The 14,480-nt window shown below is 42.9% G+C and overlaps 1 protein-coding gene across 1 annotated transcript in view; it reads left to right on the top strand.

The window, feature by feature from the left end:
- The window catches only part of HIVEP3 (HIVEP zinc finger 3), a 1,670,978-nt gene that overhangs the window by 578,455 nt on the left and 1,078,043 nt on the right, over nucleotides 1-14,480 (top strand). The window lies entirely within an intron of this gene.

Raw genomic sequence — 14,480 nt, 5'->3', positions numbered from 1 at the left:
AATATTTGTTCATACTTCTTGGATCAGTGCAAGCAGAGTCTCAATGTATTTTAAAGTTGGCTGTGCTCTAATGGTACCCATTGATTCCAGTGGGAGCATGCAAAAGATCCCGGTTAATTTTGAGTGGGATGATTTACATCTGAATGGGCCATTTATCTCTAAATGTGACAATTACACCACCTGTGTTACCCTTGACAATCTGATTGTTCCAGGATTTACTCAAGTTGAGAGCCTGAAAAAAAAGTGTCTTTCTGAAGTATTATTTACCTGCAGTGGTACATCAGAAACCAGTGGCATATACAATGCTTATGGCAATCAGGCTTATATGTAGTTGCCCAAGAATGTGCCTGGATAACGTTAGCCTGCGTTTGTTGTGTCTGCTATCAACATATCCTTTCCCCCACTTAGTAGATGGACTAGATATACTTCAGACTCCCCTCGATTCTTTGCTGCCTGTATCTTAAGCTATGTAATGAGACTCTCCATCTTTGAGATACACTGAGTCACAAAGATGTCGACAGAGGTACCCAATTCAAATGTGAATATAATTGAGTTTGTAACTACCCAATTAATGGCCCAACAAACTGTATTTTTACAAACTGCAATGGACCTAGATGTTGTCATGGGTGCTAAAGGTGGTGTATGTGCTACATTTGGGCTTCAGTGTGGTACTTCAATCCAGAACATCTATGTAGATAATCATAGACAGATCGAGACTCTGTGTAAAAGTGTCAAAGATCTACACTTTATCAGTGATAACTTTGGTTTCGAGAGTTGGGGTTTCTGCTCATAGCTTAAAAGCATTTAAGGAGAATGGGTATGAAATAGTTCCAGTTGCTTTGAACATCATTGTTTTCCTTTTGCTGAGATATATACTCATCTGGATCTACTTTGCCTCTATCCCAAACATTTGTAGAGGCAACGTTACTTTCCAACCTTGTCTGTTGGCAGTAAATGATGAGGATGACCATGATTATAACATTGATGAGAAGGTTGAATGTCATACTTTGGGACGTCCAGAGGGTGATGTAGAGCATGAAGTATATCAGGTAATGAATACATAAGTGTCTTAGGTTGTGAAAAACATTCATGCCCAATGACCTTTCAGCTTTTTTTTCTCTTTGCTCTCAACAGTCAGAAAAACAGATCCAGTAAGCAGAGGAAGGAAGGTACCTTAACTCCTTATGGCAGTAGTCAGAAGGGCAGACAATGCTCCTGTAGGTAGAAGAGGGTTAGGGTCCATTTGGATGAGGGACTCCGGGAAGGTTTATAATAAACTAAGGAAGGAAGGGGAAAAAGGAGGTAGTATTCTGGAAGGAAAGTTGCCATGACTGGGTGCCAGGCATTCTCGGACCACAGACAGTCTGTGCCAAGTTACAGCATAAGACTGGCACTCACCATCACCTTTTTAAGAGCATTCCTGAGAAGAAACATCAAAGAGACTGCCTGGCTCCTGGACAAAAGGTGACTCGAGAGCCTGTGACATGTACTCACACCGTGGGATTGGCACTGCTCTTGAAGGTGAGGTAATTGACCTCCTCTTATTGCTACATGGATGCCAATGGCAGAAGGACTCCCTGATCTGAAGAATACCCAACTGAAAACCTTGTATTGGAATGTAAAAGAGCCTTGACTAAAGAGACTTTGTGCATAGAATCTTGCCCTGAGAACTGCAGGAGACCAGGAGACGCTATTCCAGCTACAGTGGGACACAGTTTTCAAAAATCCAGGAGACCTGAAGAAAGTGCATGGCTTATCTCAGAGCCCAAGCCTGGTGGTGTAATTGACTGGTTAAATCAACCCCCAGAGTCTGGCCCCTGGTTGTTGTCACTGTGAGCGTGTGCACAGGTCTCATACCTGAAGCCCAGATATTGTACAAGTTACTGAAATAAAGGAACTGGTGTTATCCTCCTTTGGTTTCATGACAATTAAAATATAAGCTTGGTTTGAAATTGGAGCCTTCACCCAATCCTGTTCGAGTGTTTTTTCACTTGATTGGCCCTGAGCTTTTGCAGGGTATGTTAGTGGGTTGACAACTTGACACCAAATGATCAAGCTATGTGTACTTGAAGTCAACAGCAGGGCTTCCTATGCAGGGAACAAACTGGCACTAAACTTCTCCCCAGAGTTGGACTGGGGCATCAAATATTCCTGAGCACCTAAATGAGAAGTGGCCCACATATATGAATGGATTAGCAAAAACAAACAAGTAGCCCACATTTTTAAAGAGAACCAATCTCTACTTTTCAGTACATGCTCTGTAGGTGGCCTCTGTGGGGTGGGGAACCACATGTACTAGTCCTTGCTGTGGGCAAAGTGAGAGGTAATGATAGAGAAATGTGGCAGTGAAATTCACTATGTTTCTTCTCTGTCAAAAAGATAAAACCATTGTTACATCCCTGCTCTTCTAGCCACAAAGTGTGATTGGTCCCTCCATACTGCATTGAATAAGGTAACAACATGCACAATGATGCTTGGTACTGCTGCCTAGCCTTATTTGAAGATGCTTACAACACCGGCCTACATTCAGCCACTAAACTGACCTACCGTATTACCATGCTAGCCCCCACAGTGCCAGAAACCATGCTCACACACTGAGCTGACAGCAGGCTCGTCGGGCTCCGGTAGATTGTTATATAGACCAGTCCGAACATGCTTGTCCCCACTTTCAGAGCTGAGTGACAAAGGCCACTTTACACTCAAGGACAGGATACAGTTTGGGTGCCCTTCTTGGATATCAGACCACGGTGCTCTACTGTGGTGTATAAGTCAATATATAGCACCTTCAGGGGACTGGTGTGTTTTGTGCAATGGGGTAAAAATCGCAGGATATTTCTGAGAAGCCAAAGAGAGCAGCTCTTAGCAGGTCAGCCTTTGTGATGCCTTCAACCTAGTTGTGTGCCAAAAGAAATTAGACTAAAGGACTGTGGATCTTCCGTGGCTTTGCGCCCTGAGCACACTATCCTGTGGAGGATTCTACACCTTGCGGTTCTCAATCCGGCAACTTCCATGAGTCCCGACGCAGGCTGGTTATAAATACACTATCTGCGACACGTTGTTTACGTCTTCATTCCTACATGCAATTTTTAAAATGTTCATACCTTTTTGTGGAGTGATTTAACATATTGGCTTGACACCTCGAAATGTTTGTGGTGAGATTGCTACGTTTATTTCGAACCACAGAGCACAACATCTGCCGACCATACGTCCAATTCACCGACTGGCAGAGGTGAAAGGTCCAGGGAAAGCGCTGAAGCGGGCGAGAGGATGGATGCAGATGTGGCTTCCGTAGCTGCCCTGAAGAGTGAGGTGGGAGGGCCGGTGACAAGTGCGATGGGGCAGGAAGTCAGCGAGCAAACGTGTGAGAGAGAAGAAATGGCGAGAGAGTGAGAAAGAGGGCAAATGGGGAGAGGACGTGAGAGAGGTGATTGAGAGTAAGAGTCAGAAGTGAGAGCAAAGCTTAGAGGGGAAAGTGAGGGAGAAAGGGTTAGAGAAGAAAAGAGAGAGGGTGTAGGAGAGAGACTGGAAAGCTCGACAGAAAGGGAGAGAGCCACCAAGAATAAGGGGAAACGAGGATTTGAAAGGGAAAGAGACTGGAGCTCGTGTGAAAGCGAGGAGAGAAGATAAGGGAGAGATAGCGAGGGAAGGAGAGAGAGAGAAATCGGTGAAAAAAGATAGGGAAGAGAATGAATAGAAAAGGGCAGAAGTGAGGAAGGAAAAGAATGAGAGAATGTTAGGAATAGGGAGAAGAAAGCGTGGGATAGAGGAAAATTGTGAGTTAGTAGATTTAAAAAAGCTAAGAGTGAGTAAGTTATCTGTCAGTGAGCATGAGCGTGGACTTATATCTCTTGCTGGTTGACAACTGCTGTCAGGGTTTTACTCCTTCTAGATTGAGATGAACTCGGGCTGCTTACATTTGAACCATGAAGAAAATTGAATTTATAGCTCTTGTTCACATGATGATTGCTCTTTACCCATAATGATGCATTGACTAGTCTTTTGTTTCCATCATAATAACAGAATTGATTATGTTCAGCCCCCTGCTGATAGTAGTGTGTAAACGTTGTAGCTGCTTTCGTTATCTACTTGTGATGTAGGCTCCATAGCCAGATAAAGCAATGAAGCGAGTTATTAAAATGCGTTATTAAACAAAGGGCTGCATAAAGTAACCTTTTGGCACAACAAATTTAGGATTGCGTTCAATATTGCATTTACTGAATAACTTGTTGTTCCTTCTTTTCATTTGTTGTTCACATAAATGAATTATGAAATTCGGATGTGTGAGTAGTTCGCTAGAGGACGTCAAAACGCACTAATGCTCGCCAATTTACCGTTGGCGATCCACGCTAAAAAATAATAAAAAAAAATAAAAACTCTGCTTTGAGAAAGTTGGCCGAATTTGGCTGCAACTCTGAGTTACAACAGTAAAACAGAGTGGCCAAAATTCCGACAACTGTGCCGGCGGAGAGTAACTCATCGCTACCTCTGCCTAAAACTATTGATTTTGTGTGCTTTGCCTGAAAATGCGTTCCGCAGAGTTAGCACATAACTCAGAGAGAGACGTAGCTGGCCTTTCACTGCTTTATTCAACAGCCTACCTTCCAGCTGACTATCTTTTCCAATATGCAAGTGAAGAGGAGGAGAACCTGTGAGTAGATGCATTCATGACTTGCAAAAGGCAGTGCTTAAAAGAAAATCTGCAGATTCTCTCTTATGATTTCTGACACCCACTCGTGTACTAAGGTAAATAAGGGTATTTCCCACAACTGTTTTGCTGCTCATTTGTAACTGACTTGCTTTCAGAGACATTGGCTTGTAGGTAAATGTGCCGGATGTCATATGAGGCCATTCCACCCCCACTTACCTCCCACCATGACACACTGTAGGTTTTCTTGCAAACTATGCCAGTTTAAGTGACCTGAAGATAAGCCAAGAAAATGTCAGTCATTTTTAGTTGTTTATTGCACACATGCTGACCTTAGAAGTACTGAACAGGTGAGAATCTGAGAGATCTTAAGTCTCATTTATTGAATGGTCTCACAGTTAGCCTGAAAATCCAAGTGGACATGTGGTGCCATTCCTTCTGTCTGTGTAAAATATAGAATTATAGATGTGCAGCAGTGAATTGTGGGGATGTTTTTCACTAAGGGATTCTGAGTGACATCAAATTGACAACAATAGCGAAGGTAGAGTTATCTGACTGGAACCCGAGGTGAAAAATATCCCTGTAATTCACTTTTTACCCATCAGTAATTTTGTTATATGTGCTACCTGAAATCATCTACCCTTGCTTTCAACTTCTACACTGGCGCAGAGGAGTAATGGGTGAACCATACAATATGTCTTCTCCTTCCTGACCCGAAGGTGAAAAATAAATAACTTAACTAGCCCCACCACCTCCCCTAATTTCCTTCCCCTTCCTGCAGTTGTGCTTTCTGCTTACGGTCAAAGGAGATATGCAGCGCTGTGGCAACAGGATATCAGAAAGTTCAGCCTGCCTTGCCTTGAAGGCCTTCATGATGCAGCGACAGTGGGTAACAAGTTTTGTTATAAACTGTTGCTAAATCAGATCAGGGACTTACCAGATTTAGAATGTAGCGTAAATGATAGAGACTCTGTAGGAGAGCCAGACATATAATATAGATTATTGTAAATGAGGAATAGTTTCTGTCCACCTTATTTGGAATCTTGTACAGCCTACCTTTACTGTGCTTGAATACTGTTGTACATTTCATTCTGGACTTTGCATGTAAGGGCTGATATTCTGTAGTGATAGCTGGTGAGGGACTATCTAGAAGCAAGATACCTGATTTATGCCCAATAAAATGGTTTGAAGAAGAACATTGTGTGTCATTATTAATGCACTATTGGAGGCAAGTTTTGGGGGCAGAACTAAAATTAACTCCACCCATCCAGGGGCATCTACAGTTGATTTGTGCTCAAGTCTTATATTCGAGAAAGGAGTTCACATTTAGAACCTTCACATATCTTCTGTGGACAAAATGCGAGCTGAGAAGGCAACACAGCTGCAGATTCATCTTTGCCTGTAATCGCAGGCATTTTCAGCAAAGCCACTCCCTACTTATTTCATTGCTGATACAGGTGTATGAAGTGAAATAAGGGTGCTTGGAGACTGCAGTGGATTGCTTGCACTCAGTAGAGTGTGAGCTATCAGGAGTAAGAAGTCCTGATAACAGTGTGCTCCACTGGAGTAGTGAATACAGTGACATGTTGGGACATTCCACCTCGCATGTTAATCTTACATGATGTAGTGTGCCACCATCTTTAATGCAGAACTGTTACGACCGTGCTTTGCCACATTGTTACATACCGCACATCGGCTGGTACATTATCTAACTCGGATGAGGATTTTCCTGCAGTATTGGCAGGCTCATAATAATTCAGTTAGGAGAAAAGTGTAGTGGAACAGTACTTTGCCAATTGTTAATAGTGGAATATTAAACACCTATTAACTGAGACTTGTACTTACAGGTGCTGATGTAGTGGAAGGTAAAGGGGTACATTCCTTTTTTTTTTTTACAGTGCTTAGGAAATATAGTTAATTCGAGCATATTGTCAGTGTGGTTTGTTTTGGGATTCTTAATTATCGCATGCAGATAAAATCTGAGGAATTTGCCTGTTTAACAATCTGTGTAGGAAATGACTAGAAACATACAAAATATTGATGATGATCCAAGCATACCATGGGTACAATGGAAATAATAGTAATGAGTCATATGATGACCTTTGAGGATGTATGATTGTCACTGGGAAAATAATATTCTTCTTTCTCTTGGTCCAGAATGACAAACATTTTATGGAAACATTCTGAATGGAGAAAGAGATGCGGCAGAAAGAGATGTATTTATCAGTGGTCTGCTTTGGAATATATATAGTTGTTTTTTTAGCAGGAAACAATGAAGCGAAGAACGCATTGACCATTATTTGACCTTTTTGAGAAATGTGTCACTCTTGTAGGCTTGTGAATTTGAATGGTGTATTTATTGGGGATCAAATAATAATGCACACTGTCAAACCAAAAGTACAGGAGAGATTCTGGATTAATCGAGAAGCTCCTTTAAGGTACACCTGGTTTAGTGAGGAAAGCAAAAATATTGGGGAAATGCTTAAAATCAGTTAAGCAATGGGGAATAGTAAATGCCTCGGTAAACATAGTAAGTAACAGTACTGGAAAGGATTGGTATGATGGAAAATTAAAAAAGTTGGAGACATAAACAGAACTGTAAATGCAGGATAGTAAACGCTATATATGTGGAAATAATAAACACCTTGCAACTGCTAAGTTATATCTATCCATTAAGCAGAAGTCTAATGTGTGTAAACGCGTGTCATTTTGTCCACGTCTTCAATGAGAGAAGAGTTTACTATAAAGTTAAGTATGCTCGTACTAAAGAAGAGAAGAGTTCTAATAAAGAGCACAGCAATGAGGAACATATGGGACTGAACGCCAGTAGACTAGACTGTAGGAATACACCAAAATTGTATATTAAAATTGGAGGCATTGGAATTAAAATAGTACCGCATTCTGATTCCTCAACACATATGTTGCTGAGGATTTATGGAGAGAGGAAGTCAAAAATAAGTTAGGTAGGTTCCTTGCTTGATTTACTTACATTTAGTTTTAAAAAACAGAACCGCTCAAGTTAGATTATATTTGGCTAGGAGTAGACCGTTTTGTGTTGGGGAAATCAGAGAAATCTTCATATCGTGTTCTATCCAGATAGAAGGATCTTGTGTTAGCAGGGGCGTCTTCTTCATGAGGGCGGAGGAGGGTAGCCCCCAGCCAGCAGCAGCCACTGCAAATCACCTTTAACAAACAAATGAAAAAAAAAAACAATGTTTATTATTGCTTCTTTTGTTAAAGGGGTGGGGTTTTGGGGATGACGACGATGAGGGAAGTGCACTGTGCACTCCCCACACTGCGCATGTATGTTTGGCCGGCCATCTCGGGCTGGCCAAACATACATGCGCAGTAGGCTCTCTCCAGCTCAGCAACACAGTTACCGGGCTGGAGAGAGCCTGCACAGGCTCCCAGTCTGCCTGTGAGCACCCTGGCAGGGTGCTCCCAGCCAATCCTAACACTGCTTTGAGCAGCGTCAGGATTGGCCTCAGGGCAAGCTGGGAGCCTATGCCTGCAGCCTGAAGCGACGAGGGAAAGAGGAGCGGTGCGGCGCGACAGAGGAGGTATGTTTTTATTTTTTAATTTTATTTTTTATTAAATGGTAATCCCCCTCCTCCCCCGCTCGCTTCACCCGCCTCTTCGCTTCAGAGGGCTGTAAAGGAAGAAGAAACTGGAGAATATATGTTGAGGAAGATTCCAGTGTTTTTTAGAGCTGACTAAATCATAGGAAACTACATTGATTTGTTCTCCGCATTAATTTAAAAGAGTCAGTGGAACCTAAAGTCCACAAAATAAGGAATTTTCTGAGGAAACTCGGAGAAAGTGGAAAATAAACCTGAAAAGGTGAGTTCTGTAGGCATAGCTACCTTTGCCATTTAAACCAAAACTTTTCCCATTCCCCAATATCTGCGTGCTGTTGTCCACTATTAATGATGCTGGATAGATTAGCACACTTATGGCATATTTACAAGAAGGTGGCACATCGGTCCCGATGCACCAGTTTTCTTGCGTTACTGCTGGCCCACCTAACAATCCCATGGTTGCACTGTATTTACAATATGGCGGACCATGGCAGTCGTTAGGACAGTAGTGTCAGACTTTTTGACACTGTTTTGGCGCTTTGCTGCACAAAGCACAGGGAGGCCCATTGACTAAAATGAGTGCTGCATTTTGCTGCCTGCTCTGAGCAGGCATTAAACATGACAGTGAAAAATAGTGCAGAGAAATGTAAATTTCACTGCAGCATTTTTCCGGTCCTCCCTGTGTCGGAGCGCCACTCTTGCATACATTATGCCTGGCGCATGCATTCTGTGGCGCAAGGGCTTACAAAGTGATGCAATACAATCACCACTTTGTAAATATGGCGCACAGAAAGGCCTCCTTATCGCTGCCTTAGCATAAAAAAAATGACACTAGGGCGGAGCAAGGTGGCGCTAGCGGCTTGTAAATAAGCCTCAAAATGTTTTCAGCAGCTGTGACAAGTTCAGTGTCTGCCACGTCAGCCTGTCCTCCTTTAGTTTCCATAACAACCATACTTCAGCTCCATTGCATACTCACTGGATGTCTTAAGGGAGAGTAATTCACCCATAGAGAGAATGAGACCCCACTGAAAAACACTACATTTGCCAAAGAGAGAGTGAAGACGCACCACAGCTAGAGCTGGGTGCACAATTTCTGGGAAAAGCCGGGTTTCTCTCGTAGGGTCCTATGAGCATGGCAGCTCTTGCATTTGGATAAAAAGGGAGGCTGCCTTTCTTCCCCTGTCATGCACATAGTCATAATTGTCACGCCTCAGGTGCCAATGTTAGCAAGGATGCAGAAGGAAAGTGGAAAATGCATCGTTTTCAGAGAAGCTTGACCAGGTCCAGCTCCTGGCCCAATATCCACATATCTTTAGACACTTTCCTTCAACCCAAACATCTAGTAGTATGAGAACCCTCTCAGCCATACTCACAACAGTTCCATATATGCATTTTTGAAAAGGGAGATGGATGATTGGGAATCATGCAGGACATGGTAAGTGTATTTTTTTCATCCAGGTAAGGCACAGGCAGAATAACGTATATCAGACCAGTCAGGAGAATCCTACAAAGTGAAGGGATTTCTCAGGGTTGTGTATAGGTGGAGAGTACAGGCTCAGTGCAATAAGTGATCACAGCTTTTTGCCACTACCAGGGAAGACAATCCTCCACTGAAGAAGATTAAGAAAAGTAGAAGACACCTGCTTTCGCCCAAATCAGACATTAATATAAACCTAAAATCTATCTTGGAAAGAAGTCCCATTTAACTTAGAAATTGGTTTATTTTAATTACAGAGTATTGAGGGATATCTTGAATAAAGAGCAAGCACGTGCGACATCAAGTAATCCCTTCATATTGAGAGGGAAGAGCCTGAGAATTCTATTTATAGACCCAAATAAAGGAAAGAAAGCTTCTTGTTGTGTTTAAGATCTTGAATATAACATGATTTACTAACCACTTCTCGTGCCCTGAGGATCAATTGTTTATTAGCAGCATATCATCATATTCCGCGACATCGTCACATTAGAAATGCAACAGCTTTCATTAACAGCCTTCATTACACCTTTTGATTGTTCCAATTTACGCTCATACATTTTTGACTGGTGTCTGCTGCTGTTGTGCTTCAGAAGATGAATCACAAACTCTTGAGGGACGTCAAGGAGGTAATGTATTCCTGGATGGCATGCTAGTGATGGGGAAATCACAAAGAAATATAATATATATGTGGGAAAAGTTTTGAGAATCTTTGAAAGATTCCCCATTGACTTCTCAAAATGAAAATTTACTGTGAGAAGTCTAACAAATGGGTGATGAGATTTGTAAGGAAGGAATAACGCCCAAGGAGAACTTGATGCAAGCAAGATAGCTCAGCATCAACAAATTAGGATGATTTATACTTATTCTTGGGGCTTTAGAATTCTATTCAAATATGTAGAGGATTTTGTGAACAAGACATATCCCTTGCGGATGTTAAACTATCTGAATGGGCATTTAAGTGTGGAAATGCATCTGAAGTAATCACATGTGTGATATGTTAAGCTGGACAATTACATGGTTTAGATCCACTGTTGCCAGCTTTAAGGGGCGAGGTGCAGTTCTTTCTCAGGAGTGTAAAGAGAAGGATTACCTTATTGGCTAGTCCCTTGACAACTACTGAAGAGACATATTCTGTCAAAAAAATGATAGGTTGCTTGTATCAGCTCGGGGTGAAAAAAGAAAGGGTTCATTAGACACAATCTTGGATTATTGACACATCATGAAGCTTTCTGTTTTTCATCAGGTCTCATACTAATGAGGCCTTAAGTGGGCTACACACTAGCTCACATTTCCACCATGCTGTGTATTTTGCTGCTGTTCCCCTATTCTACTGAGAAGCAGGTATCTCACTTAACCTCATTGCCTTATCCCCATCACCCTGTCTCCTTACAACACCTCTTCCCTCCCCTCGCCTTTGCCCAGTCAGCAGTTTTAGACAGACTTAAGGCCCTGTTATGAGTTTGGTGGATGGAAACACCCTACCGCCAAACTCCCGACAAGGTGGTCGCTGCCGTTCTGACAACCTCCCCACCTGCCCCATAAGGACTTTTTGACTGGGCTGACCGGCGGAAACCAAGGTTTCTGCCAGTCAGCCCAGTGGCAAAGTAGTGGCAGCATTGTTGCCAGCTCATGATTGAGCCGGTGGCAATGCTGTTGCACGCAGGGGGAACCAGCAACCTCGAAATGTGCAATGTCTGCAGTGCAAACAGTGCACATTCCGATGGTGGTGTGCAGGGGGGCCCGTGCTCTGCCCATGCCACAGGCATGGCCAGTGCAGGGGGTCCCCCTGCGGCCCCCTGCACCTTTTCTCCGCAACCCTTTTCATGGCGGTGGTACCGCCATGAAAAGGCTGGCAGAGGACAAGGTTGTGATCAGCTGGGTGTCGCTGCGTTCAGTGCCACCCTTGCTGATTACAACCTGCACCCACCGTAAGCCGGTTGGGATCGAAGATCCTGGCGGGGATGGCTGTAGGTTGGCAGGTCTGCCCGCCAACCTCGTAATATGGTGGTCAGATTCCCGCAACCGCAGAGGTTCAACTGCCACCCTCGAACCGCCAATGTAATAATCAGGCCCTTAAAGGCTTTGTTTAAATTGTTTAGGGAAGATTAACCACACATGGAGTTTATTTTTTAAAACTCAGCAAAATTCATATTTCAGACTAGACTGTGCCATACAGCGTTCTAGTGTTTACGAATGTGCAGTATATAATCATTTATAAGTTTTGAACTGTATATGAGACGGGGTCCTGCCTGCCCCTGCTTTCTTCAGACTTTTCTTCTTAAGGATAGCTCGTCCCATCCTCAAACCCACGCTCCCTCACCATCGCTATGCAACAGGTTACCTGAAAAGGCTTCTATAGGTCCTAAGCAAACAATACTTTCACCTCAGTTTGCTCAGATGTGCAGCTGCGAGTTTGGAACTCAAACCCAAAGACTCCACTGAGCTTTCAAATCTGTTTTATAGAGTGTTATTTGTGTGTAAATGGTCACTTCCACCTGCAGCTCCATCTCTGGATCCTGTAGCTGTTTTCAGTTTAATAAAAGACTTCTCTTTAGAGCTACACACGGTGTCCACTCATCTTTATGTGCTGAGTGCTGCTTCTTTCAAATGTTTGCCTTTTCAGCAAGCTGCTTTATTTAATTATTTATTTTACAGTTTTTTTAAGCCCTCCAGCCTTTCAACTCGGCGTGTGTTCAGAGTGTGGAAAATTCCCTTTGAAGACTCCCAGCGATGGAAAGAAGGCCAGGAGTGGTGTATATTTTCGGCTGTGAGTAGGTTTCAGTGTCCGGGAGGTACCGCAAGGCCTTTGGTAAAAGAGAAGAATGCTCCTTCCACTCCTATTCAGAGCACTGTGCAGGGTGATTAATGCACAAACCTTATTTTTTTCTGAAAGGCAGGCAGGGTTACGTAGCTGCCAAGTAAGAGAATGCCATGTGATTGATTTCTGCAGTCAGTGCTGGGGGCCATGTGTACAATGGTACAAGTCATTTGCAATTCCCCTCTCCCCCTATTTTTTACATTTATCTAATATTGCAAACTGTTCTATGTACTAAAAGGTTAGTTCACAAAAATACCAAATCAGAGACCCACCTAATTAATATTCATTAGGCAGCTCAGAAATTGTGAGATTGTCCAGTGGGCAGCAACCTTAAGTAGAGATGGTGACTTGCTAGAGAAGGGTGACACCATACCTTTCTTTGCATTTCAAAACTGAAACGTTTTTTTTTTTTTTTTGCAAACCCCCCAATTTTCTTGAAGTAAATGGGGCACTTTTTTTTTTTTTTAGTAGTTTCCCTATGACACCTCCAATTTCCCATGAAGCTGCCACACAAGTTCGCAAAGGAGACCCCTTCCCTTTTTTGAATGAGTTATCACCCCAACTTAGGAGTCAATAACTTTTCAGCTGTTTGCAAACAGATTTACTGTTGCAAATCATGAATACAAAGGGTGTAGAACTGGTGTCTGGAAGAGATGCTCAAAAATGTAGCTTCCAAATACTGATTTGTTAACCATTTCCAGGGGTGGCTCCTCCTCAATGGCAGAGGAGCGGAGCCCCCTGGCCAAGAGCCAGGACATGAAAAATAAACTGATAGTTCAATATAGTTTTATTTTTCATCTGCTGGCTCAGCCAGCGGGGTGAAGTTGGGTCATGGGAGACTGAAGGGAGGAGGAGGAGAGAGTGCATCTAAGTGCGCATGTGTGTTTGGTCGGCCGTCTTAGGCTGGCCAAACAAACTTGCGCACTTACGTTTCTCCAGCCCGGCTGTGTACACAGCAAGGCTTGAGAAATTGCACAGACCCCAGGATTGTGTCTGAGCAGCAGTCTGAGCCGCTCAGACCAGTCCTGGTGGTGCTTTCATGCTATGTTTAGCATGAAAGCAGCGCCAGGATTGCTGGGGAGCCTGTGCTGGTGTCCCAGTGAATGCTGGGACACCGGAAGAAGAGGGTGAGGCGTCACAAGGGTGCGAGCTGCAGCGACAAGAAAGGTAAGTGGTTTTTTTAAAAAAGTTGTTTCCCCTTTCCCCGTCCGCCCCACCACACCCTTTGACATCTGCAACGGTTGGCACTGATCATTTCTAGCTCATTTTTTGAGTCAGAAAAACAAGTCATTAAAAAGTGTTTTGTAAATAAGAAAATGCTTTTTACTAGTTACAAACCCTATAATTTTACGAATCCGAGGGCCATTGACAGGCAAAAAGTTTAATAGATCTGGCTCTAGTTCTTTCGCCAACATCACTTTGCATGCTTGGGTATTTAGTCCCAAACTTAAATTGTTGTAAGTGAAAGTACAAACACCCCATGCAAGTGGTGGTGTTTTAAAACTATTAGTGTGCAAAAGCTGCAAAGTTTTCCTCCACTCAGAAAGTTTCTGTAAGACAATTTTCAGGGCAGTACAATCGAGCCAAGCCAAACATAAACATCAGACTGCATTTCACGATGCTTGCCTATTTGTGTCACAGTTCCATGCTGGGAAGGGTATGCAGATTTTTACTCTTATTCGAGTTTACATTTTGTGGTGCGGTGCTTTACTGTGCACAATGGCAGAGCAGATGCGTTGGCCGTCAACTCATTTCTGTGAAGTAAAACTTTCAGATTACACCATTTTTAGCTTTAAATAAGGAAATATGTAATAACTAGAAGTTATGTGATGGTTACCTAACTAGGAAGATATGCAGTGCTTTACATTTTTTTAACGAAGCAAATATAGTTCCGTTTTCACGTACTTTGAATTGTAGCGCAATTCAGTTGTTTATAATTTTAGGCAAGAAAAGTTGAAAGGG

The sequence above is a fragment of the Pleurodeles waltl genome, chromosome 3_1 (genome assembly GCF_031143425.1).
Source record: "Pleurodeles waltl isolate 20211129_DDA chromosome 3_1, aPleWal1.hap1.20221129, whole genome shotgun sequence".
Lineage (NCBI taxonomy): Eukaryota > Metazoa > Chordata > Amphibia > Caudata > Salamandridae > Pleurodeles > Pleurodeles waltl.
This window is presented reverse-complemented; position numbering and strand designations above follow the sequence as displayed.